Here is a 27,954-nt window from a genome sequence, read left to right as displayed (position 1 = left end):
CTCTTTCCTACCAAATCCTATTCTACTCTCATGTTTTTATCTTTGTTTTTGTTACCCACTGAGTTTAACCAGGACAATCTATGTGGTCAAGATTTGTACCTCTTTATAAGAGCCCAGGTATACCCAAGATTCTCCAAACTATTCCTCAAAATAGATTCTGGTGGAACAATACCTAACTCATTTTTTTGAGGCTAGCATAACCCTCATTCCTAAAATACACAAAGACACTACAAGGAAAGAGAACTTCAGACCAATCTCACTTATGAACTTTGATGCAAAAATACTAAACAAAATCCTTGCAAACCGAATCCAAGAACACATCAAAACGATCATCCACCATGATGAAGTAGGCTTCATCCCTGGAATGCAGGGATGGTTTGAGATACAGAAATCCATCAACATAATCCACTATATAAACAAACTCAAAGGAAAAAAACACATGATCATCTCACTAAATAATGAGAAAGGATTTGACAAAATTCAACACCCCTTCATGTTATAAGTCTTGGAAACAACAGGAATCCAAGGCCCATACCTAAACATAATAAAAGCAATATACATAAAACCAACAGCCAATATCAAGTGTAATGGTTGGAAACTTGAAGCAATCCCACTAAAATCAGGGACTCCACAAGGCTGCCCACTCTCCCCCTACCTATTCAGCATAGTACTGGAAGTCCTGGGCAGAGCAATTAGACGGAAAAGGAAATCAAAGTGATACAAATAGGAAAGGAAGAAGTAAAAACATCACTGTTTGCTGATGACATGATAGTGTACTTAAGTGACCCCAAAAATTCCACCAGAGTACTTCTACAGCTAATAAACAAGTTCAGCAAAGTGGCTAGATATAACATTATTTAAACAAATCAGTAGCCTTCCTCTACTCAAAGGCCAAACATGCCGAGATAAAAATTAGGGGAAAGATACCCTTCACAACAGTCACAAAAAATATGAAGTACCTTCGTATGACTCTAACTAAGTAAGTGAAGGACCTGTATGACAAGAACTTTAAATCTCTAAAGATGGAAATCTAGGAAGATCTCAGAAAATAAAATGATCTCCCATACTCATGGAATAGAAGGATCAACATTGTAAAAATGGCCATCTTACCAAAAGCAATCTACAGATTCAATGCAATCCCCATCAAAATTCTAACCCTGTTCTTCATTGAGTTGGAAAGAGCAATGTGCAATTTCATCTGGAATAACAAAAGACCTAGAATAGTGAGATACATCCTCAACAACAAGAAAACATCTACAGGAATCACTATCTCTGACCTCAAGCTATATTACAAGGAAATTGTGCTAAAAACTGCATGGTACTGGGACTGAGATAGGCACATGGATCAATGGAATAGAATATAAGATCCAGAAATGAGCCCTCACATATATGGTCACTTGATTTTTGACAAAGGAGCTGTAAACATTCAATGGAAAAAGTACAGTGTCTCAACAAATGGTGTTGGACCAACTGGTACTCAGCATGCTGAAGAATGAAAATAGACCCTTTCTTATCTCCTTGTACAAAGCTCAAGTGCAAGTGGATCAAAGGTCTCCACATTAAACCAGGTACACTGAAATTATTAGAAGAGAAATTAGGGAGAACTTTACAACACATAGGCACAGGAGAAAATTTCCTGAACAGAACACCAATGGCTTGTGCTTTAAGATCAAATATTGACAAATGGGACTTAATGAGATTGCAACATTTCTGTAAGGTTAAGGACACTGTCAAGAAAAAAAAAAACATATGGCAACAGAGTGGAAAAACATCTTTACCAACCCCACATCAGATAGAGGCCTAATATCCAAGGTATACAAACAACTCAAGAAGCTAGACACCAGAGAATCAAACAACCATATTAAAAAATGGGGTACAGAGCTAAACAAAATGTTCTCAATTGAGGAATATCGAATGGATGAGAAGCATTTAAAGAAGTGCTCAACATCATTAGCCATCAGAGAAATGCAAATCAAAACAACCCTGATATTCCACCTCACACCAGTCAGAATAACTAAAATCAAAAATTCAGATTACAGCAGACGGTGGTGAGGATGTAGAGAAAGAGAAACACTTCTCCAATGTTGGTGAGGTTGTAAACTGGTACAACCATTCTGGAAATCATTCTGGCAATTCCTCAGAAAATTGGACACCTGAAGACCCAGGTGTTCCACTTCTGGGCATATACCTCAGAGAAGCTCCAGCATACAACAAAGACACATGCACCACAATATTCATAGCAGCTCTATTTATAATAGCCAGAAGCTGGAAAGAGCCCAGATGTCCCTCAATAGATGAATGAATATATAAATTGTGGTATATTTACACAATGGAGTACTACAAGCTATCAGAAACAATGACTTTATGACATTCTTAAGAAAATGGATGCATCCAGAGAATATCATCCTGAGTGAGATAACCCAGTCACAAAAGAACAGACATAATATGCAGTCACTCATAATTAGATACTAACCCCAGAAAGCTCTGAACACTCCAGAAACAACTCACCTACTATATGAAGTTCAAAAAAATAAAAAAAAGAAAATTAAAAAAGAGCCCAGGTATTCACCAGTTGGAATACAAATAAAGGCCAGTCTTACATGGAGGGACCCATGGTTTCCATTGAATATGTGGCAGACAATGGCCTTTTAGGACATCAGTTGGAGGAGAGACCCTTGGTTTTGTGAAAGCTTGATATCCCAGTGCAGGTTATTGCCAGGGTGGGTTGTTGGTTGGGTAAGCAGACTCTTAGAAACAGAGTTATGGAGGATGGGATAGGTAAATTTTAGAAGGGAAACCAGGAAAGTGGATAACATTTGAAATGTAAATCAAGGAAATATCTAATTAAAATGTCAGTTAGCTATACAATTTCAATGTCATCACTGACCCACTTTCTTTACCACTGAAAGGTGCCATATTCTTGCTAAACACTGCCTCCAGCTATTATGGATGTTTTCATACTTCTGATCCCATGAAGTGGGGAATTTCATGTGTATTATATGACACATTTTTAAAGAGCAGAGGAAAGCCTTGAATATCAGTTTCTATGTCTATATCTTAGGGTAAAGTGTTTTTATGTTTTTATGATAAATTATGGTAGAATATCTGTACCAAGAATTTATGTGCAGCATTTCTATTACTTAACTTCTGTCTTCTAATTGTTGTACTAGAATTATACATGCCTACACTACATGTTTAGCCTTTATGCAAATTTTATTATTATTACAACTACATGCCAAATGTTTTTACAAACTAAGTAAATTTGCTTGAATATCACCTTTCTGTGATTCTTGTTTAACATGTTTTCCAAGCTAAAATAAAACTGGGAGTTTAAAGATGGCATTGGAGTCTTTCTGCATTTCCTGCTCTCTGTTCATATCACTCACATATCCTTACAAAGATAAATCCAAGGCATCACAAAGAATCAGAATGCTGTGATTGTTTGAAGCAAAGTCATGTTTCATGTTTTTTTGTTTCATATTTCATTCATTACATGTAAATTCAATTGTAAAGAGAACTGGTTTAATATCTGACCAACAATTCATGATCTTATGCAACATACAATATGATCATATAATATGCAAAATTACAATATTACATACAGAGAAAGGACATATAAATATATATAACAGACATATCCAACTACATACAGTTGCAAAATATTTTGGATATAGACTTAGTTGACCCCATTGTTAAACATATTTAACAATCTAGGACTGTTAGAAAAAGACTGTGAATAATCTGCCCAGTACATTTTATTTTTCTATAAAAGTCCCTGAAAGCTAACATACAAAAATTTGGCTTTTTATCAAAGTTAATAAAATTAAAAATATGTTTAAGCAAGTCATAATATATGAGGATCATATTTCTTTTTAGAAGAAAATATTTCTGGATGTTCTAAAGACAGGTAATAGATATCTAGCAGAATGAACAACAACAAACAACAACAACAACAAACCGAATATTTGCAACAGTGATAATGACAATGTATCAATGAAATGACAGGGTACTCACCTGAGACATGGCTCTAAATGCTTTTCACATAACATTTCTCCACTGTTTTCCTGTAATAAATCTGTGGTAAAAGACTAACCATCATTTCAAATCATTAAATACAGCACTCTACATACCTTGGAAATTTTTAAGAAAATTAATCTTCAGTATGCTACCCAGTATGATAGTACTCAGCCCTTGCATGTACAAGACAGAATCAGGCAGTATCTATGACTGAAGAAAGAGCAGTATCTAGATGAAGATGAAGCTATTGTTTTCTGAACTTGCTGTGATTTTAAGCAAATATTTCACTGGGTGATTCTTATCGTCTCTAGATCCCTGATAGTTTAATAACCAGAGCTTCCTTTTAGATAATAAATATTAAATTCAGTAGGATCCCAGGAGTGTAGGTCCTTGAAGACCAACAATGTAGATGGGAGAAATTCATAATGTCGGGTGTCCTGACCCAAGAGGACCTATTTACTTTTCATTATATTTTTGGTGCCTTTATTTTATAGACGTGGGAAATACAACACACTTAAATTTTAGTAAATTCAAACATCCCATTACACCTTCATCAGTAGGTTTACTTAAGCCATCTTTTCTATTTGGTATATGAATGCATATTCCATATTCATTGGTATCTCTAATGTAAGCATAAATATGTTTAAGATAATACAACATTAGCATCTCACAGAGACATTTAGTATTCAGTACATTGATAATTTTCAGATTTAAATATTCAAAAATAGTTGCATTATATAAATTGTAAGTGTGTATTTATTTAAATTTTATTTATATATATTAATTACATGAATTAATGAGAAATTAATTGTGAAATGTGAATAGTTACATACATCAGTTTACAACATGATCCTGCTTATTTCTATATTTTTAACTTTATTTGCTTGAGTCTCTTATCATCTCAACAGTTTATTTTAATTTTCTATGACCTAGTTTTAAGTGTCTGTATAAAAGAGAAAACATTAAACTTTATATACTTTTCCTGACATATTCATTCAATGTTGTTTTAGTTCTTTCTTGTGTTAAAAAAATTCCCCTCTATATCTCTCAAACATTTCTGGTATTTTAAACTATAGAAATTTCAGAAAAAAATACTGAATCCCTTTGGAACATGAGATTCCATGACTGGTGGTATGTTGTGGTTGGAATGTATAATGCCCACCATAGGTTGAAGTGTTTGAGAGCTAAGCTAGCTTTACAGCTGTTGGTATTGATTAGGTCTTGATGGAAGTGGGTCAGTCGGTAGACACTGAACTTTTGTAGACAAGATCCACTTCTTAATCACTTTCTGTTATCTGTATGAAGATTTGATATGATCTACAGCTTCTTCATCCCAAAGGCAAACTTTTTCTCTGAGATGGACTATGAACTTGAACCATGAAATGAAACTATTTCTGCATTAAGTTTCATCTTGTCAGGTACTTTGTTACTGCAGAGATTGAAAATTAAATAACATTCATAGAAAGAGGTAGAGGGGGAGAGGGAAGGGGGGTGGAGGAGGGGCAATAATATTTGAAATGTAAATACAGAGAATGTCCAGTAAAAATTAAAAAAAAAAGTAAATGATGCAGTCTTCTTATGATACATGAGAAACTTTGCTAACTCCCCAGCAAAAAGAAGCCCTTAGAATAATAATGTATTGAGACTCTTAAGACAAGAAATTTGAACACAAAAATGGCTTCATATAGAAAACTTTGAAATCATAGTAAACCACATGTGAGTGCCAACATTTCCATACCAGGTCTATGTCACTTGATCCACCTTGAAAGAATAAAACCAACCTGGCTGGAGTGTGCATAGAAAAACTTTTAGGTGTGGCAATTTTATTAAGGGAATCTGAATTCTTATACCGTTCTCAAAAAGAGTATAGTGGCAGTTGCCAGGATCAGTGCATTTGTAGTTGGCATAATGCAATGATATTTGTGAACTATTCAGAGTATTCAAGATTAATGTCTAATATCTATTGTCCTTTCAAGGTTCCATGCTTGTTTGACTTCCAAGGGCACATTCAGAAAAATACAAACAGCCTGAATGCTTTCCTGCCAGACTAGTGCATCAAGGTATCAGACATTGAAGTAGTCCCATGGGTCATGCCCCTCAAGCCAGCCCAACGTCATGGTTCCATGCATATAAGTACAATAAATGAATGGGCGGTATGTACAACAGAGGGTACTTAAAATAATAATGAATTTAATTTTTATTTTATAAAGACAATCAAAATAAATCTCAGTATGTTTCATCCTCAATTGGGATGTAATTAAAAATTATATATATTTCATAGAAAACTCCTGTGTTTATTTGATGAAACAAAAATAAAATAAGCTGCATAGAAACACGTTTAAAGTCTAAGGAGACATTGGCTTTGTTTCAAGACCATAGTAGCTGACCGCAACCTCCCCACAGCCTTCTCTGATCCACAGAGGTGCGTTCAAAAGTCTGTTAGCTCAGAGGAGACTTGGAACGCTTTTCCACTGACTCTTTACCTGCTCATTGACTGTCACGCCTGTGGCTGGCAACAGTGACATTTAAGGTTTAAAAGGAAAAGCCCAAAAAGAGGGGAAAGGGATAACATATTTGTTACTAAATAATAAGGCAACATGCCTGTGTGAATTCCATTTAGAAAAGTATGCATTCACTTTTCTTAAACAAAACAAAACAAAACAACCAACCAAACAAAGACCCAAAAATACCCAAGTGAGTTGTGTATTCTATTGTTACATAAAAATTAAAGCTTCTTCTCTTTTTGGCTGACCAGGTATGAGAGAGCTAATGGACTGTATAAAACAAGATCCATTAAAACACAACCAAACAACACTCTCACCCACAACTACATGAAACATCCTAGTTAAACATCACTAAACCACACACCCTCACAGGCACTAACTTTAAGGGGAAAGGGAAAAACATTTACCACCCTAAAAACAAGAGAGCCCCACCCATACATGTGAACAGAGTCTCCCTTTAAAGGAGGACAGTGACAGACTACTAGAAACACGAAGAACCATTGCAAAGCTTGTTATAGCAGAAGTAAACATGTCACTGTCAGGGGCCCCAACATTCAGCCAGTGTGTTCTGAGGTAGCCATTAGTTAGAAAAGACCCTAGCTCGTGAGTTAATACAACCTTTAAAATGGGTCTAAGACAATGCAGATACACAAAACATTTAAAAACGTTACTGGTTAAATTATCATGAAAAAAACAGTTCTTCAAGCTGGGTTAATAACCTGTAACACTGGTTTTATAAAATAGACATTATTAAGATATTTCTTCATCATGTAACACTTATTTATAATCCCCAAACCCAATTAGTCCATCAGCCTGCAGGATGCTCTTGTCCAGGTTACCTGGAATAGAAAGTTACCAGTATATTATATCCTGAAAATGTGCTTCTCAATTTAGGCAAGTAGTACCTGCAGCATCATGACATATTAAACAAAAAATATTGATAAATTATACACTTACAAAATTAACTATGTTAAGAAAATGCTAAATTCTCTAATATATGTGCCGAAGAATATATTAATAATATAATTAATTTTAATGCATATAAACAAACTAAGAAAGCCTATTCAATTTTTCTATATTCAAATTTATAAAGATATAATAAAATTAATTAATATAAAATTATAATATATCAAATAATAAATTAGTATGTAAATTATAATACCATATATTTGTATGTATATAATATCATTTGGTACAAAATATAACCATAATTTGATGTTAAATAATTAAAAATAAAATATATAAATGACTTCTATATTATTTCCTTTTCTGTCACCATGGTAAGACATCATGAACACAACAATATAGATTAAGTAGTTTACTTATAGTTTACAGCTTCAGTAGATCTTGTTATTTAGTGGGTATATTTTATTTACATTTCAAATCTTAGCCCCTTTCCTGATTTCCCCTCTATAAACCCCTATCTCATCTCCCATCCCCCTACTTCTCTGAGGGTGCTCCCCCAACCACCTACCCACCGTCTCCTGCTTCCTCATTCTGACATTTCCCTACAATGGGACATCGAGCCTTAGTAGGCCAAGGGCTTTCCTCTCATTGATGCCCAACAAGGCCATCCTCTGCTACATGTGCTGCTGGAGCCATGGGTCCACCTATGTGTACTCTTTGGATAGTGGTTTAGTCCCTGGGAGCTCTGATTGGTTGGTATTGTTGTTCTTATGGAGTTTCAAGGATTGAAGGAACGCACTTCCAGCAACTGGAGCAGAATTGATGGTCTCACTTGTGCTCTCAGACTGTCAGCACTTCTGGAGTCCAGATCTCTCCCAGCGGGATCTGGGTACAGAGAAAGGTGGCCAGGAATTTGAGCAGAAGTTGTGGTCTGACTGTGCTCTCAGTTCTGTCAGCACTCCAGAGAGAATAGTCTCATTACGTTAATGTCCATGTCCATAATAGGAGGGAGCATGCCTGCCGTTAGGTATAGTGGTGCAGCAGTTGTTGAGAACTTACATCTTGACCCACTAAAACCAGGCTACAAAAGTGAGCCTTAAAATTGTAGAGTCTTTTTCAATAGTCAACAACTACCAACAGTGACATCTCTTCTTTAGTAAGGGGACATCTGCCATTCATTTCAAAATGTACTAAGGAGCATGTATTCAGTCATATAAGTGTATAGGGGTTCATTCTCATTCAAACTACCATGGCATGCATAATCATATTTCTATCAAGAAAGAAATAATCCATACTATGTGAAATGGCCATGTTGATGAAAAGAGCAATCATCAGAAAGGAACATCATGCATTTTCTCTTATATTTATAACTTAGAGGAAATAAAGATAAATCAAATAAAATATTAGCTATTAATAATTTGGGAGAAGAAAAGAATGAAAGGTGAAAGCTAAGAGAAAACAAATGATGCTGATCAAACTAGAAGGATGTATTATGAGACTACAAATAGATACATATTTATTACCCTGTAAAACTAAATTCCAAAAGTATCAGAGACTTCAACATAAGGGCAGATATGCTCAATCTCATAAAAATAAAGTAGGATACTCACTGAGACCGAAAATATATTCTTTTCTGAACAGAACACCATTAGCACATCCACAAAGATCAACAATTAATAAATGGTATCTCAGGAAACTGAAAATTTGTAAGTAGAGAATATCATTATTTAGACAAAGCAGCAGCTTACAGACTAGAAAAATATATTTTACAACTACAAGCTACACATTCAGTGGATGATAATATCCCAAAGATATAAGTAAACAAATGAAAATAATGACATATAAGAAAACCAAAACACATTAAAATGAAATATATATCTAAACCAAGCATTTTCAAAAGAGAAAACACAAATAGCTTAGAAGATCTTAAGAAAAAATTCAACATACTTAGTCATTGGTGAAATACAAATGAAAACTATCTTAAAATTTTACCTTACACTTATCAGAATGTTTATCCTCACCAAGAACAAATTAATGACAGCTCATTCTGGTAAGCATGTTGAGTGAGGCAAACACACATCCATTGGTAATTGAAGTACACATTTGAGCAGATATTATAAAAATCAGTGTAGTAGTTCATTAGGAAGATGGGAATGGAAGTACATCAAGATCATATTCTATACAAAGAACACATCATATTTCTACAAGGACTTTGCTGTACAATATTCATTTCTGGTCTACTAATAATAGTTAGAAACTGGAAACAGCTTAGTTCTATGTAAACAGGTTAATAGATGAGCAAAATATGGTACATTAAACAATGACATACCGCTCACCCATTAAAAACAAAATCATGAAATTCTCAGGTAAATGTAAGAAACTAGAAAAATTATAATCTTGACTGAGATAGTACAGAAAGAGTAATATAATAATCTCGCTGCTTACACGTGAATATTACAAGTTTAGCCAAGGATAACAAAGCCTAGATCTGGTGACTCACAATAGTTAGGTATAGAACAAAAACTAGGGCAAGAATAGATCTCCCTTGCCAGGAGAAATAGAATTATGGCAGGATATGAAGGTGTACTAGATCACAGGGTTCATTCCAGCAAGGATAAGTAGGAAATGGAGTATGAGAGGGACCCAGGGTGAGTCAGCTAAAATTGAGGGTCAGCTGAAGGATTATATGGAAATATAACAAAAATAAAACTTTTAGAAAAGTTTTCTCAAATATGTACTGATATGAAGGTGCTACAAATAACATTTCCAAATAACTGAGGATGCAGAGCCTGAAGTGAAGTTATTTTTTTACTAAATGAAGCCTCCAGTACTGGCAGTGGGTTATATATAATTGAGTTGATAGGTAAAAGTTTCCCATGGAAATTCCCAAACAATCCAGGCTGTTACTTGGGCTATAAGTTGTTAGCCAAAAATTTAGGGCATGACTCCATTGTTTTAGACTATGTCTACGTACCTCATTGAACATAGAGAGTAGAGATAGAAGTCTATACCCCTATAACTTAGTCTGCTCTGTACTGTAAACTATTGTGCATGCCACCAAATGAGAATATAAAGACCACCCAGCTATAAAACCTTCATTATAAAATGGTATTCATCCTGCAAGATATGCTAGTATAATGGTTGTCCAAACTCTGTGAGGCAAAAATTTAATTACCTGTAAGGCTCACTCCATGAGGTGTAACCCATAACCAAGACTCCTTGAGTTACCAAAAATGAGCAAAACTACATACTAACACTTTTTAAAAGAATGTATCAAAATGATTCTTAATGATAATCAATAAATAATTCTTAATGATTTTTGATTCTGTTTTACTTAGAGATCAGTGATTTGCTCAGCTATCAGAGAGAAGCTTTGTACAGATCAAGTGGAAATAAATGAAAAGAAACACAGCAAGCAACAAGAAAACAGTAAGAAACCTTTGAGCATTCATTCCTGAATGGGATATCTCAATCAAATCTCTCCCCTCAGAGTTCAGAGAACCCTCCAGAAGAGAAGGCCAAGAGATTTTATTAGTCAGAGGTCATGGAGTACACCAATAAAAAAAACCCCTCTAACACAGCACATTTGTGGTGATAGGAACTCAGATATCCTGAGGTACCATGAACAGGTCCTCCAGTCATATATACTATCTGGAGTTATCTCCAACTGACAACTATTTGCAAAACTAACTTTAGTTTGTCAAAGAGTGTCACTTGGCAAACAAACTACTGATAAGGATACACCTGATGCTTAGTAGTAGATTGCCAACATAACATAAACACAACACTTTTGGAGTTTCTTTGTCTTATATTGATAAGTTATGGCATTTTTACAAACGTCTTAGATACTTTTTTTAAGTATAAGGATTTCTGCATTTCTTTTGCTTTTGTTTCTTAGGATGATTCTTATTTGGTCTTTTAAAATCTTCAAATAGGTTTGTGCTTGATTTTTTGGTATTTTAAAGGTAATGCAATTTAATTTTATTTTTAATGGATAGTTTCTGCATTTACATTTCAGATGTTATCCCTTTTCCATAATCCTATCTCCTCTCTCCCTTCCATTGCCTATAGGAAGGTACTCTCTTTCCCAACCACCCTCTCCCACCTCAGCACCTTGGCATTCCCCTAATTTGGATAAATAAGCCTTTGCTGGACCATAGACATCTCCTCCCATTGATATAAAAAAAATGCTATCCTCTGCTGCATATGCAACTGGGGCCATGGGTTTCTACATGCGAACTCATTGGTTGGTGTATTAGTCCCTGGGAGCTGTGATGGGTTTGATTAGATGATAATTCTATTCTTCCCATGGGGTTGCAGACCCTTTCAGCTCCTTCAGTCCTTTCTCTGTTTCCTTCATTGGGGTCCTGGTATTCAGTCTGATCATTAACTGCAAGCATCCTCTTCTGTATCAGTATGGCTCTGGCAGAGCCTCTGAGGAGGCATCCATATCAAGTTCTTGCCAGTAAGCACTAACTGGCATCAGCAATAGTGCTTGGGTTTATTGGTTGCATATAGGGTGGATCCCAAGGTAACACAGTCCCTGGATGATCTTTTCTGCAGTTGTGATACTCTATTTGTCCCTTTATTTCCTCCCATTAAAGTTTTGTTCTTCCTTCTAAGAAGAACTGGGGAATCCACCTTCTTGCCTTTCTTCTCTTTGAGCAGCATATATTCTGTGGATGGTTTCTTGAGTATTCTGAAAGTTTTGGGATAGTATCTGCTTATAAGTGAGTCCATAACATACATGTACTTTTGTGACTGGGTTACCTCACTCTGGAGAATTGCTTCAACTCCACCCATTTGCCTAAGAATTTCATGAAGTCATTAAAAAAAACTGAGTAGTATTCCATGGTGTATATGTACCACAATTTCTGTATCCATTCCTCTGTTGAAGGACATCTGGGTTCTTTCCTGCTTTTAGCTATTATAAATAGAGATGCTAGGAACATGGTTGAGTATGTGTCCTTGTTAGATGTTGGAGCTACTTATGGGATATTCCCAGTAGCAGTATAGCTGAATCTTCAGGTAGTACTGTGTCCAATTTTCTGAGAAACTGTCAGACTAATTTCCAGGGTGACTGTACCAGTTTAAAATAGCACCAATAGTGGAATAGTGTTCATCTTTCTCCACATCCTCAACAGCATCTGCTGTCACCTAAGTTTTGATTTTAGCCATTATGACTGCTGTGAGGTGGAGTCTTAGAGTTATTTTGATTTGCATTTTCCTTATGGCTAGGGATGTTGGACATTGTGTTAAGTGTTTCTCAGCCATTTGATATTCCTCAACTGAGAGTTCTTTATTTAGCTCTTTACCCCCTTTTTAAAATAGGATTGTTTGATTTTTCTAGATTCTAACTTCTTGAGTTCTTTGACTATATTAAATACTAGCTCTCTATCAAGAGTAGAATTGGTAAAGATCCTTTCCCAATCTGTTGGTTGTCTTTCTGTCCTCTTGACAGTGTCCTATGCTTTACAGAAGTTTTGCAATTTCATGAGGTTTCATTTGTTGATTCTTAATCTTAGAGCAAAAGTCATTTGTGTTCTATTCCGGAAAATTTCCCCTGTGCCTATGTGTTCTAAGCTCTCCCCCAATTTCTGTTCTGTTTCAGTGTACCAGGTTTTATGTGGAGGTCTTTGATCCACTTGGACTTGAGCTATGTTTATGGAGATAAGAAATGTTTTATTTGCATTTTTCTTCATTCTGACTGCCAGTAAAACTAGCACCATTTATTGAAAAAGCTGTCATTTTTGATTGAACATTTTTAGCTCTTTTACAAAGATCACATGATCATAGGCGTGTGGGTTTATTTCTGGATCTTTGATTCTATTCCATTTATTTCCCTGCCTGTCTCTATACCAATAACATGCAGTTTTATCACAATTGATCTGTAATACATATTAAGGTCTGGGATGATGATTACCCCCGGAAATTTTTAATTGTTGAGAATGGCTTTTGCTATCTTAGTTTTTTATTATTCCAGAAGAATTTTCAAATTGCCCTTTCTAGTGGTATGAAGAATTGAGTTGAAATTTTGTTGGAGATTGCATCAAATTTGCAGATTGCCTTAGGCAAGATGGTCATTTTTACTATGTTGATTTTTCTAATCCATGAGCATGGGAAACCTTTCCTCCTTCTGAGGTGTTCTTCAATTTCCTTCTTCAGAGACTTAAAGTTCTTGTCATACAGATGCTTCACTTGCTTGATTAGGGTCACAATAAGTTATTTTGCATGCTTGTGACTATTGTGAAGGGTATTGATTCTCTAATTTCTCAGCCTGTTTATTCTTTGAGTAGAGGAAGGCTACTGATTTGTAAGAGTTAATTTTACATCCAGCCACTGTACTGATGTTGTATTCTGCTGTCTAAGCTCTCTGGTAGAATTTTTGGGGTCATTTAATTATACTATCATATCATCTACAAATAGGGATATTTTGACTTCTTCCTTTCCAATTTATATCCCCTTGATCCCCTTTTACCCTCTGATTGCTCTGGCTAGTTCTTCTAGTACTATATTGGAATAGGTAGCAAGAGAGTGGGCATCCTTGTCTACTCCTGATTTTAGTCAGACTTCTTCATGTTTCCCCCAGTTTACTTTGATGTTGGCTACTGGTTTGCTGTATATGGCTTTTATGGTGTTTAAGCATAAACCTTAAATTCCTTACCTCTCCAAGACTTTTAACCTGAAGGGGTTTTTAAACATGTCAAATGAGTTCTCAGCACCTAATGAGATAATCATGTGAGTTTTTTTTTTCTTTGAGTTTGTATAAATAGTGGATTATGTTGATAAATTTCTTTATATTGAACCATCCTTGCATCACTGGGATGAAGCCTACTTGATAATGGTGTTTGTTTTGATGTGTTCTTGGATTTCGTTTGCAAGAATTTCATTGAGTATTTTTGCATTAGTGTTCATTAGGGAAATTGGTATAAAGTTCTCTTCCCTTGTAAAGTCTTTTTGCAGCTTAGCAATGAGCATAAATGTGAATTCAAAGAATGACTTTGGTACTATTCCACTTGTTTTTATTTTGTGAAATAGTTTGCATAATATTGATATTAGGTCTTCTATGAAAGTCTAATATAAGTCTGCACTACACCCATTTGATTCAGGGCTTTTCTTGTTGTTGGGAAGTTTTGGTGACTGCTTCTGTTTCTTTAGGGGTTATGGTGCTGTTTCGATGGTTTACTTGATCCTGATTTAATTTTGATACCTGGTATCTGTCTAGAAAATTGTCCATTTCTTTTAGATTTTCTAGTTTTGTTGAGTATAGACTTTTGTAGTAGGATCTGATGGTTTCTTGAATATCCTCACTTCCAGTTGTTATATCTCCCCTTTCATTTCTGATTTTGTTAACTTGGATCCTCTCTCTGTGCCCTTTTGTTGGTCTAGCAAAGGTTTTATTGTTCTTTTTGATTTTGTCAATTAACCAATTCTTGGTTTCTTAATTCTTTGTATAGTTCTTCTTGTTTATATTTGGTTGATTTCAGATCTGAGTTTGATTATTTCCTGTCATCTACTTCTCTTGGGTATATCTGCTTCTTTTTGTTCTAGAGCTTTCAGGAGTGCTTTAGAGCTGCTAGTGTGTGTTCTTTCTAGTTTCTTTTTGCAGGCTCTCACAGCTATGAGTTTTCTTCTTAGCACTGCTTTCATTGTGCCCCATAAGTTTGGGTATGTTTTGCCCTCATTTTTGTTAAATTATAAAAAGTCTTTGATCTCTTACTTTATTTCTTTCCTGATCAAACTATCTTCAAGTAATATATTGTTCAATTTCTATGTATATATGGGCTTTTTGTTGTTCTTGTTGTTATTGAAAAGCAGCCTTAATTCATGGTGATCTGATAGATTGCTTGGAATTATTTTGAGGTTCTTGTATTTTCTGAGGCTTGTTTTGTGACCTACTATATGGTCAGTTTTGGAGAAGGTGCCAAGAGGTGATTAGAAGAAGGTATATTATTTTGTTTTAGGATGGAATATTCTATAGATGTTAGTTGAATACATTTGCTTCAAAACTTCTGTTAGTTTTACTGTGTTTCTGTTATGTTTCTGCTTCTATGATCTATCCATTGATGAGAGTGGGGTGTAAAATCTTCTGTTATTATTGTTTGTGGTGCAATTTATGATTTTAGCTTTAGTGCAGTTTCTTTCATGAATGTGGTTGCTCTTTTATTTGGAGCATAGATATTCAACATTAAGAGTTCATCTCGATAAATTTTCCCCTTAAATCTTTTGGTTGCAAATTCATTCTATTAAAAATTTGAATGACTATTTTAACTTTTTTCTTGGTACCATTTGGTTGAAAAATTTCCCAGACTTTTACTCTGAGGTAGTCTCTGTCTTTGTCACAGAGATAAGTTTCCTGTATGCAGCAAAATGCTGGATCCTATTTATGTATTCAGTTTAATAGTCCATGTCTTTTTATTGGGGAATTGAATCCATTGATGTTAGATATTAAGGAATAGTGATTGTTGTTTCTTATTATTTTTTGTTGTTGTTGAAGGTAGAATTATGTTTGTGTGCTTTTTTTCTTTTGGGTTTGTTGCAGGAAGGTTATTGTTTTTGCTTTTTCTATGGTGTAGTTTCCCTTTTTGTGTAAAAATGTTCAATCTATTATTCTTTGTAAGTCTGGATTTGTGGACAGATATTTTGTAATTTTCATTTTGTTCTGGAATATCTTTGTTTCTTCTTCTATATTAATTGAGCATTTTTTTGGATATAGTAATTTGCATTGGCATTTTTGTTCTCTTAGGGTGTATATTATATCTGCCTGGGATCTTCTAGCTTTCACATTCTCTGTTGAGAAGTCTGTTGTAATTCAGATTGTTCTGCCTTTATATGTTACTTGTTATTTTCCCTTACTGCTTCTAGTATTCTTTCTTTGTTTTGAACATTTGATGTTTTGACTATTTTATATCAGAAAGAATTAATTTTCTGGCCCAACCTATTCTGTAGGCTTCTTGTGTGTTCATGATCATCTCTTTCTTTAGGTCAGGAAAGTTTTCTTCTGTAGTTTTGCTGAAGATATTTACTGGGCCTTTAGTTGAGAGTCTTCCTTATATTCTACACCTTTTATGCTTAGGTTTGGTCTTCTCATGTGCCCTAAATTTTCAGGATGTTTTGGGTTAGAATATTTTTGTTTTTTTTTTGCATTTTCTATGACTGTTGTGTCAATGATTTCTGTGGTTTCTTCTGCCCCTGAGATTTTTTTCTTTCACCTCTTGTATTCTGTTAGTGATGTTTGTGTCTCTGACTCCTGATGTCTTTCCTAGGATTTCCAACTTTATGGTTGTCTCCTTTTGTGCTTTTCATTGTTTTATTTCTGTTTTTAGTTCCTTCACCTATTTGTGCTTTTATTTAGCTCTTTAAGTGATTTTTGTCTTCTTTGTGTTTCTTTTTTAAAGGCTTCAACTTGTTTTCCTGGCTTTCTTAAGTGTGCTACTTATGTTCTCAAGGGTCTCCATCATCATCATCAATTATGATTTTGAGTCTAAATCTTGTTTTTCTGGTAAGCTGGCATATCCACTATTTGCTATAGTTGCCAGGTTTTAGTTTGTTAGATTCTTGCATTTGTGTCTTGCCATCATGTTATTGGTTCTGCTAGGTGATCTTGTTGTCTCTGACTGTAACTTGTCTCTTCTCTGGGTCTGTGGGCCCGTGGTCTACAGAGAAAGTTTGCTCCTGGGTGTTCTGCTCTCTAAGTAGACTGAGTTCTGATGACAGGCCCCAGTCCTGATGAAACTGGGCCAACTCTGACCTTCGGCTGGAAGTGTCTTTTCCCAAGAAGCACTGTTACCTGTGCCCTTAGATTTACTGGGAGGCCTCTCTTGGGACAGACAGAAAGCAGGGAGTGTGGACTCACCCCTGCGCAGATGAGTGAAAGCCCTTTTGTGGCTCTTCGCGGTGCCCAGCAACCTGTGAACAGGGTGCCAGTCCTGATGAAACTTGTGCTTGATTTTTATTACCTCATTTTATTATTATTTCTTTGATACCTGTTTTTTCCCTAATCAACAATTATTAGTGGGTAAAGGATTAGTGAAAAATTTAGAGAAATATAAAAAGAGAAAACAGCATTCAGAATATATTATATAAAATAATGTATTTTGATACACTGTAATCATTGAATGAGAGGCCAGTCTGTTAAGCACAATGACATTTATATTTAGGTACAGAAACACATGTAAGAGGTATACATTTGAACCAACAGTGTGGTTTATGTATACTTTCATGTTCCTCTTCATCAGAATAAAATAGGTGTTCTACTTTGGTCAATCTGTAGCATGTTATTTGTATGTATATGCATATTTTCTGGCTTTCATAGTATTTTAGAAACACTCAGTATGCTTTTCTGAAGAAGACTGTTTCTCCTGCTCTCAGCAATGTTTCAATTTCTTAAAAGGTTTTGTTTAGCTTTTGAGAGATTAAGGGGATACTTTGACAGAGTAAGATGAATGAAAGAGAATGTTAAAAATGATATAGTTATATTATAATCTCAACAGTATATAAATGTGCCCCACTTAGGATAAACCACAGTATGCATTAATGAGAATATAACAATGATTCTGTCTGGTTGATATTAAAATCTAGCATCACATGGCTTTGTAGGAGAAATTTGGAACTGAGACACTGGTAAGCAAGGGAACATTTAACTTGTTCAGTTGTATTTATTTCTTAACCTATATTTATACCTGAACCTCATTTTAGGACCCTGGAAAATACTGTAGCAGTCACTGGGTCTCCCTGTTACTCTCCAATAGTGGGTGAATTAAATAAAAACACTTTTCCTGATTTTCACTATTAATTTGTATCTATTAACTGAGTTGTAGTAGACATGTGGCAGAACTTGTCTTCTCTGTAAACAGGGTATTACCTCAAATATGGTAACATTAACTAAAACAACTAAGAATGAAAATATATATTATAGACATGGAACCTACTATTCACCAATAGTTTTAGGATCATTATATGAGAATTATTGTGTGTTATGTCAAACAACTAGTTGAGGTTCATTGTCAGTAACCATCCCAGGGACAACAATGACTATCACTTTTCATACCAAATCTGAAAACCTTATATTACTGAAATCTTTTTTTTTCTGGAGATTTATATGATTTGTATATATCCTGGCCCTGTGCTTTTTAAGGCTGCTGATATGCTTGTAATTATTTAAATTAAGTTTCTAATCAGTTTTATAACCAAGACATTAAAATATAAACATGAAAGCATATCCATGCTAAACCAAGAGACAAGACAAAAAAGAAAGTGTGATTTTATGAATGAATGTCTTTACAAACTTTGAGTTTTTCACATGGATGCCAGCTTCTGAAGGATTAGTGCTATTAGGTGCTGTACTTTAGGACAGATAATTAAACCAAAACTACAGATAGTTTAAACAAGTTACAGAAGGACTCTCATCTGGGTTATGTGAAATTTATGATGATTAATATGTTGGGCTTTTACCTGATAATTGTTGTTATGTAGTCTGGTGAGAATCCATGTAATTACAATTATCCCTTGCTGTTGCCTGTGTTATTGTTCAATGCTATGCTCTAATTTAGGAGTAAATGATAATGGTGCATTCCACTAGAGGTTCAGGAAACGGGACAAAGTAGGAAGTTTGAAAATAATAAGCAGGTAGAGAAAGAGGTGGAGGACAGGGAGATACAACTTCTATTATAGTTGTTCTCAGTCCTTGAATTGCAAACCCTGTGGTTGTAAAATGATCTTTTCCAAGAGGTTTATATCATATATCTTTCTTATCATATGTTTAACTCATAATAACAGTAGTGAAAGTAGAGTTATGAAGTAGCAACTAGTTATTTTTTTCTGGAATGGAGTCATCACAACACAAAAAACTATATTAAGCAGTCACAGAATTAAGAGGGTTGAGAAAGAGTGCTCTAAATCGTTAGCTAAATAGAGTCCACGTTACAGAATGCTGTCTCTTAGATGTTCTCTATGGCAGTACATATAGAGTTTATTATTATAAGTACAAGGAAACCTCTGACATAAAAGGACAGATGAAGCACATAAAACCACCATGTATATTTGTTTTAGATTTACAAAGCCTTGGAAAGTTTGAACCTAAGCACTCCTAGGTTAGAAACAATGTCAATTAGAGCCATACAAAATATAAACATGGTGAACAGGACATTTGGTTTAGCTTTGAGAGTGACTGTGGTAAACTGACTCATATTTTGTAAAGCTGGACTTGCTGTAATATTGACCATACACCATACTCTACTTTTTACTACATAGGACAGTGACAAGGTTAGGCAGAAAGAGGCTAAAGATGAGCAGTTTCATAGCTGGGTCATATTTAAATCCCACAAAAAATGTACAGAATATGTGGTTTCTGTCTTCCATTTCATTGATAATTCTGATGCTAACTGAAATATTAAATGAAACAATGTAAAGAGCACTACTTTAAACTGAAGATGCACATAGAACATATAAGCAGTATACTTTCTTTATCCCCTAATTACACTCATTGTTCAAATATCTGAAATCTGAAGTATCTTAATAATCTTCCAGAAAAATATATTTAATGTAAAACTTCTCTTGTGTATATTGTGAACTCAAGAATATCTTAAAATATATTCATCTGTTAACAATTCTTTTCATTATTTAAAATTAATATTAGTATTTATTTTGAAAAAGTCATATTTCTATACAATATTTGAGTTTATATTTTCTAATTTACTTTTATAATACACCTCTCATTCTTCCTGATCCATATTTCTCAGTCAGTATGCTTTTACTTCCTTTGTTTGAAATGAGAAATATTTTTTATTTTTTATTATTTTTTACAAGTTTATTTAAAAAACAGAGATACATGTACAAATTTTTATAAGCATTTTTTGCATAAAACTATATGAATATATTTTTGTCAGTACTGACTTTTTTAAAGGTTTGATAGTATACATTGACATCTTACTATTTACCATGAGCATAAAATATGTGTAAAATAAAACATAACATGGAAATAGTCAAAGTTTTCTTGGTGTGTAAAGATTATACAAAATGATTTTTAAATACCAAGAATTGCTACAAGGCACTATTCTTAGTTCTTGAATTATTGATGATTTAAGGTCTACATGTACCCCACTCTGAGAAGGTACTATACACATATTTTTTTTTCTAAGAAGGACTAAGGCTTCCACTATTTGGTTTTTTTTATTTAAATATCATGGGCCCCTGATATTAGACTAAGAATTTTGGGCAACTGAATGATAATAAGGGAAAGAGATCCAGCACTCCCACTACAGTAAGCAGTGGATTGCCAAAAATTTCAAAAAAAGAAGGCTCACACCTGAAATCATACCTCAAGATGATGATGGAGATCTTCAAGAAGAGCATGAATAAACTCCCTTAAACAACTATGGGAGGATAATCATAAACAAAGAGAAGCTTTTAAAGAGGAAACTCAAAAATCACTCAAAGACCTCAAAGAACTCCAGGAAAACACAAAGAAATGAAGGAATTGAAAATGAAAATGTAAATATAAACAATAAAGAAAACACAAAAAGAGACATACCTGGAAATGAAAAACCTAAAAAAGAAATCAGGAGTCAGAGATGCAAGCATCTCCAACAGACTACAAGAGATGGAAGAGTGAATCTCAGGGGCTGAAGACACCATTGAAAACATAAACAAAACATTCAGAGAAGATGCAAAAACCAGAAAGCTCCTAACCCAAAATGTCCAGGAGATTTAGGACACAAAGAGAAGATCTATTCCTGAGGATAATAGGAATAGAAGAGGCTGAAGAATATCAACTAAGAGGCACAGTAAATATCTTCAACAAAATTGTAGAAGAAAACTTCCCTACCCTAAAGAATGAGATGACAATGAGCATAAAAGATGCCTACAGAACTCCAAACAGATTGGATAAGAAATGAAATTCTTCCTGACACATAATAGTCAAAACACCAAGTGTTCATAACAAACAAAGAATATTAAAAACAGTAAGGGGAAAAGGTCATGAAGCATATAAAGGCAGACCAATCAGAATTACACCCAACTTCTCAACAGAGATTATGAAAGATAGAAGATCCTGGATAGACATTATACAGTCCCTAAGAGAACACAAATGTCAGCTCAGGCTACTATACCCAGCAAAACTTTCAATCACAATAGATGGAGAGACCAAGATATTCTAGGACAAAACTAAACTTACACAATATCTGACCACAAATCAATCCCTACAAAGAATAATGGATGGAAAACCCAACTCAAAGAGGGAAATTGCATCCAGAAAAAGCAAGAAAATAACTATGCTAGTAAAACAAAAAAAGAAAGACACACAGATATAATTCTATCTTTTAAAGCAAAAATAGCAGGAAACAGGAACCACTATTCTTTAATATCTATTAACATAAATGTAGTCAATTCCCCAATAAAAAGATATAGGCTATCAGACTGGATACATAATTAGAATCCAGCATTTAGCTGCATACAGGAAACTCATCTCAGAGACAAAGACTGGCACTATCTCAGAGTAAAAGGCTGGGGAAAAACCTTCCAAGCATTGCCCCAAGAAACAAGCTGGAGTAGCCCTTCTAATATCGAATAAGGTATATTTTCAATAAAAAATTATGAAAAAGGATAAGGAAGGACACTTTTTACTCATTACAGGGAAATTTATCAGGATGAATTTTCAATCCCAAACTTCTTTGCTCCAAATACAAGAGCAACCATATTCATAAAAGAAACCCAACTAAAGCTCAAAACATACATTACACCACACACAATAATAGTGGGAGACTTCACCACCCCACTCTCATCAATGGACAGATCATGGAAATAGAAACTGAACAAGGATGCAGTGAAACTAGCAGAGGTTATAAACCAATTAGAATTAATAGACATCTACAGAACATTTCACCCTAAAACAAAAGAATATACCTTCTTCTCAGCACCTCATGGCAACTTCTTCAAAATTGACCATGAAGTCAGTCACAAAACAAGCCTCAATTGATGTAAGAAAATTTAAATACTACCATGCATCCTATCAGATTACCATGGACTAAGGCTGGTCATTAATAACAAGAAAAACAAGAAAAAGCCCATTAACACATGGAAGCTGAACAATGTTCTACTCAATAATAGCATGGTCAAAGAAGAAATAAAGAAATAAATTAAGGATTTTCTAGAATTTAATTAAAATGAAAGCATAACATACCCAAACCTATGGATGCAATGATAGCAGTACTTAGAGTTACACTCATAACTCTGAGTGCCTCCAAAAAAAAAAAAAAAAAAAAAAAAAAAAAAAAAAAACTGGAGAGAGAATACACTAGCAACTTGATGACACAGTTGAAAGCTCTAGAAAAATAAAGAAGCAGATACAACCAAGAGGAGTAGAGGGCAATAAATAATCAAACTCAGAGAAGAAATTAACCAAAGAGAAACAAAAATAACCATTGAAATAATCAATAAAACCAAGAGATTTTCTTTTTTTAGAAAATTAACAAGATTGATAAACCTTTAGCCAGAGTAAATGAAGGGTACAAAGAGAAATCCAAATTAACAAAATCAGAAATAAAAGTGGAGACATAACAATTGAAACAGCAAATTGAAGAAATCATCCAATCCTACTACAAAAGCCTATACTCAACAAAATTGAAAAATCTGGAGAAAGTGGATGAATTCATAGACAGATATCAGAACTAAAGTTAAACGAGGACCAAGTAAACCATCTAAATAATCCCATAACACCTAAAAAAAGCAGTCATCAAAAGTCTCCCAACCAAAACATACCCAGGGCCAGATGGATTCAGTGCAGAATTCTATCGGACATTTATGGACAACCTAATACAAACACTCTCCAAATTATTCCACAAAGTAGAGTCAGATGGAACACTACCCAACTCATTTTTCGAAGCCACAATTACACTCATACCCAAACCACCGAAAGACCCTACAAGAAAAGAGTACTTCAGACCAAACTCCCTTATGAACATTGATGCAAAATAACTTAACAAAATACTTGCAAACAGAATCTAAGAACATCTCACAATGATCATCCACCATGATCAAGTAGGCTTCATCCCTGGGAGGCAGCGAATGTTTAATATATTAAACATATATCCATCAACATAATCCACCATATAAACAAACACAAAGAAAAACCCACATGGTCATCTCACTAGATGCTGAAAAAGCATTTGACAAAATTTAACACCCCTTCATGTTAAATTCATGGAAAGAACAGGAATCCAAGCCTCATACCTAAACATAATCAAAGCAATATACAGCAAACCAAATGTTAACATCAATGTTAATCGTGAGAAACTTGAAGCAATCCCACTAAAATCAGGGACTATAAAAGTCTGACCACTCTTCCCCTACTTATTCATCATAGTACTGGAAGTCCTGGCTGAAGCAATTAGACAGCAAAGGGAAATAAAAGAGATACAAAGCAGAAAGGATAAAGTAAAACTATCACTATGTTCACATGATATGTAGTGTACTTAAGTGACCCAAAAATCCCACCAGAGAACTTTTACAGCTGGTAAACTGCCTCACCAAAGTGGCTGGATATAAAATTTACTCAAACAAATCAGTAGCCTTTCTCTACCTAAAGGACAAACATAATGAGAAAGAAATTTGGGAAAAGATACCTATCACAATAGTTACAAATAATATGAAATACCTTGGTGTGACTCTAACTCAGCAAGTGAGTGACCTGTATGACAAGAACTTCAAATCTATGAAGAAGGAAATTGAAGAAGATCTCAGAGGATGGAAATATCTCCCATACTCACGGATTAGAAGGATCAACACTGTAAAAATGGCCATCTTACTAAAATAAATCTACAGATTCAATGCAATCCCCATAAAAACTCATATTCATTTCTATGTAGAGGTGGAAAGAGCAATTTGCAAATTCATCTGGAATATCAAAACATCTAGAATATCAAAATCCATTCTCAACAACAAGAAAACATCTGCAGGAATCATAATCCCTAACCTCAATCTATATTACAAAACAATTATGTTGAAAACCAGATGGTACTGGTACAGAGATGGGCAGAATTTCATTTACTAAATAAAACAAAATAGGAGATCCAGAAATGAACTTTCACACATATGGTCACTTGATTTTTGACAAAGGACCTGAAAACATTCAATAAAAAAAGGACAGCCTCTTCAACAAATGGTGTTGGCTTAACTGGCACTCAGCATGCAAGAGAATGAAATAGACCCATTTTCATCTCCTTGTACCTAGCTCAAGTGCAAGTGGATCACTGATCTCCACTTTAAACCAGGTACTATGAAACTATTAGAAGAGAAAGTAGGGAAAACCTTAGAGCACATAGGCACAGGGGAAAATTTCTTAAACAGAATACCAACGGCTTTTGCTTTAAGACCAAGGATTGAGAAATGGGACATAATGAGATTGCAAATTTTTTTTAAGGCTAAGGACACTGTCAAGAAAACAAAACAGGAGGCAGATCGGAACCTGGCCCATCTGCCACCCGGAACGGCGGCTGGTAGAGGCTGAACAACTGGTGGGTGGGAGACCTGGGCTGCCGGAGAGCAGAGAGATCTCTGCGGAGAACACATGGAAAGTGCACCCACTGCCTTGCCCTGCCCTGCCCTGCCTGATCCAGTGACCGGGAACAGAAATTTAGAACTTCTGTTTCCACCCAGAGGCGTCTTCAGTACGCAGAGCGGAGCCTGGCCCATCTGCCACCCAGAAAGGCGGCTCATAGAGACTGAGCAACTGGTGGGTGGGAGACCTGGGCTGCTGTGGAGCAGAGAGATCTCTGCGGAGTGCACACGGAAAGTGCAACCCCTGCCTTGCCCTGCCCTGCCCTGCCTGAGCCAGCGACCAGGAACAGAGCTTTGGAACTTCTGTTCCCACCTGACAACTCTGAGGCATAGAACAGAGCTCGGCCCATCTGACACCTGGACCAGTGGAGATCAAGAGACACAGACCAGATACAAGGAAAAGGCAAGAACATATCACTGACAACAAAATTGCAAGAGAAAAGCAAAAGAGTATATCCCAAGGAAACCAAGACAGTCTAGCAACACCAGAACCCAGCTCTCCCATAACAGCAAACATCGGAATTCCAAATACTCCAGAAAAAGAAGACACATACATGAAATCATACCTCAAGATGCTGATAGGGATACTTACACAAGAACGGGAGAAAAAGCAAAAAGATTCAGAAGATTTTAAAGAAGAAACAAGAGAAACACTCAAAGAACTCAAAGAACTAGGTAAAAACAGAACCAAAGAAATAAAGGAATGAAAGAGGGAAATTAAAACGGAAATTGACAAAATAAAGAAAACACTAAAAGAGATAACCCTAGAGGCAGAACACTTAAAAAAGAAATCAGGAGTCACAAAAGCAAGCATTTCCAGTAGATTACAAGAGATCGAAGAGAGAATCTCGGGGGCAGAAGACAACATTGCAAACATAGACAAAACAGCCAGAGAAGATGCAAAAAACAAAAAGCTCCTAACCCAAAATGTTCAGGAAATACAAGACACAATGAGAAGACCGAACCTAAGGATAATAGGAATAGAAGAGGGAGAAGAGTATCAACTAAGAGGCACAGTAAATATCTTCAACAAAATCGTATAAGAAAACTTCCCTACCCTCAAGAATGAGATGACCACGAGCATAAAAGAAGCCTTCAGAACTCCAAATAGGTTGGACCAGAAAAGAAATACCTCCCGACACATAATAGTAAAAACATCAAGTGCCCAAATCAAAGAAAGAATACTAAAAGCAGTAAGGGAAAAAGGTCAGGTAACATATAAAGGCAGGACAAACAGACTCACAACCGATTTCTCAACAGAGACTATGAAAGCAAGAAGAGCCTGGACAGACATCACGCACTCCCTAAGAGAGCACAAGTACAAGCTGCTATACCCAGAAAAACTATCAATCACCATCGATGGAGAGATGAAGATATTTCAAGACAAATCAAAATTCACACAATATCTGACCACAAACCCAGCACTAAAACAAATTATAGGTGGAAAACCCAATACAATGAGGGAATATACAGCCTAGTAAAAACAAGAAAACTCCTAAACAAGAAAACTAAAAGAAGAAAAAGACACAGACACAACTCAACCCAAAAAAGCAATAATGGCAGGAAACAGAAACAACTATTCCTTGATATCTATTAACATAAAAGGACTCAACTCCCCAATATAGAGACATAGGCTATCAGTCTGGATACATAAACAAAATTCAGTCTTTTGCTGCATACAGGAGACACATCTCCGAGACAGAGACAGACACTATATCTGAGTAAAATGGTGGCAAAAATACTTCCAAGCAAACAGCTCCAAGAAGCAAGCTGGAGTGGCAATTCTAATATCGAATAAAGTACATTTCCAACCAAAAGATATCAAAAAAGATAAGGAAGGAGACATTTAACTCATTACCGGGGAAATCTGTCAGAAGGGACTCTCAATTCTTAAGATATATGCTCCAAATTAAAAAGCACCCACATTCATAAAAGAAACCCTACTAAAGCTCAAAAAATACATTTCACCCCACACAATAATAGTGGGAGACTTTAATACCCCACTCTCACCAATGGACAGATCATGGAAACAGAAAGTAAACAAGGACACTGCAAAACTAGCAGAGTCTTTGAATCAACTGGAATTAATAAATATATACAGAACATATTATCCTAAAGTAAAAGAATACACCTTCTTCTCAACACCCCATGGCACCTTCTCAAAAATTGACCACACAATTGGACACAGAACAAGCCTCAATCGATATAAGAAGATTGAAATACTCCCATGCATCCTCTCAGATCACCATGGGCTACAGCTGGTCTTTAACAACAACAAAGACAACAAAAAGCCCACATACACATGGAAACTAAACAACGCTCTGTTAAACGATAGCAGGGTCAAAGAAGAAATAAAGAAAGAAATTAAGGATTTTCTAGAATTCAACGAAAACGAAAGCACAACATACCCAAACCTATGGGATGCAATTTAAGCAGTATTGAGAAAAAAAAAACTCTTAACTCTAAGTGCTTCCAAAAAGAAACTGGAGAGAGCTTACATCAGCAACCTGACAGCACAGCTAAAAGCCTGAGAACAAAAGGAAGCAGATATACCCAAAAAAGAGTATACGGCAAGAAATAATCAAAATTAGGGCAGAAATAGACCAAATAGAAACAAAAAGAACCATTGAAAAAAATCAACAAAACTAAGAGTTGGTTCTTTGAGAAAATCAACAAGATTGATAAACTTCTAGCCAGACTAACTAGAGAACAAAGAGAGAGTATACAAATTAACAATATCAGAAAGGAAAGTTGAGACATAACAACTGAAACTGAGGAAATTCAAGAAATCATCAGTTCCTACCACAAAAACTTATACTTCACAAAATTGGAAAATCTGGAGGAAATGGACGAATTTCTAGACAGATACAAGATCCTAAAGTTAAACCAGGACCAAATAAACCATCTAAATAACCCTATATCACCTAAAGAAATAGAAGAAATCATCAAAAGACTCCCAACAAAAAAAAGCCCA

At 35.1% G+C, this 27,954-nt stretch overlaps 1 protein-coding gene across 1 annotated transcript in view; it reads right to left on the bottom strand.

The window, feature by feature from the left end:
* Positions 1-27,954, bottom strand: part of LOC308430883 (uncharacterized protein) — a gene marked incomplete at both ends in the record, with an annotated part of 38,167 nt that overhangs the window by 1,231 nt on the left and 8,982 nt on the right. The gene's annotated exons all lie outside the window — the stretch shown is intronic.

The sequence above is a fragment of the Micromys minutus genome (genome assembly GCF_963924665.1).
Source record: "Micromys minutus genome assembly, chromosome: 16".
Classification (NCBI taxonomy): domain Eukaryota; kingdom Metazoa; phylum Chordata; class Mammalia; order Rodentia; family Muridae; genus Micromys; species Micromys minutus.
Note: the sequence above shows the minus strand (reverse complement) of the source record. Positions and strands in the feature narration are given on the sequence as shown.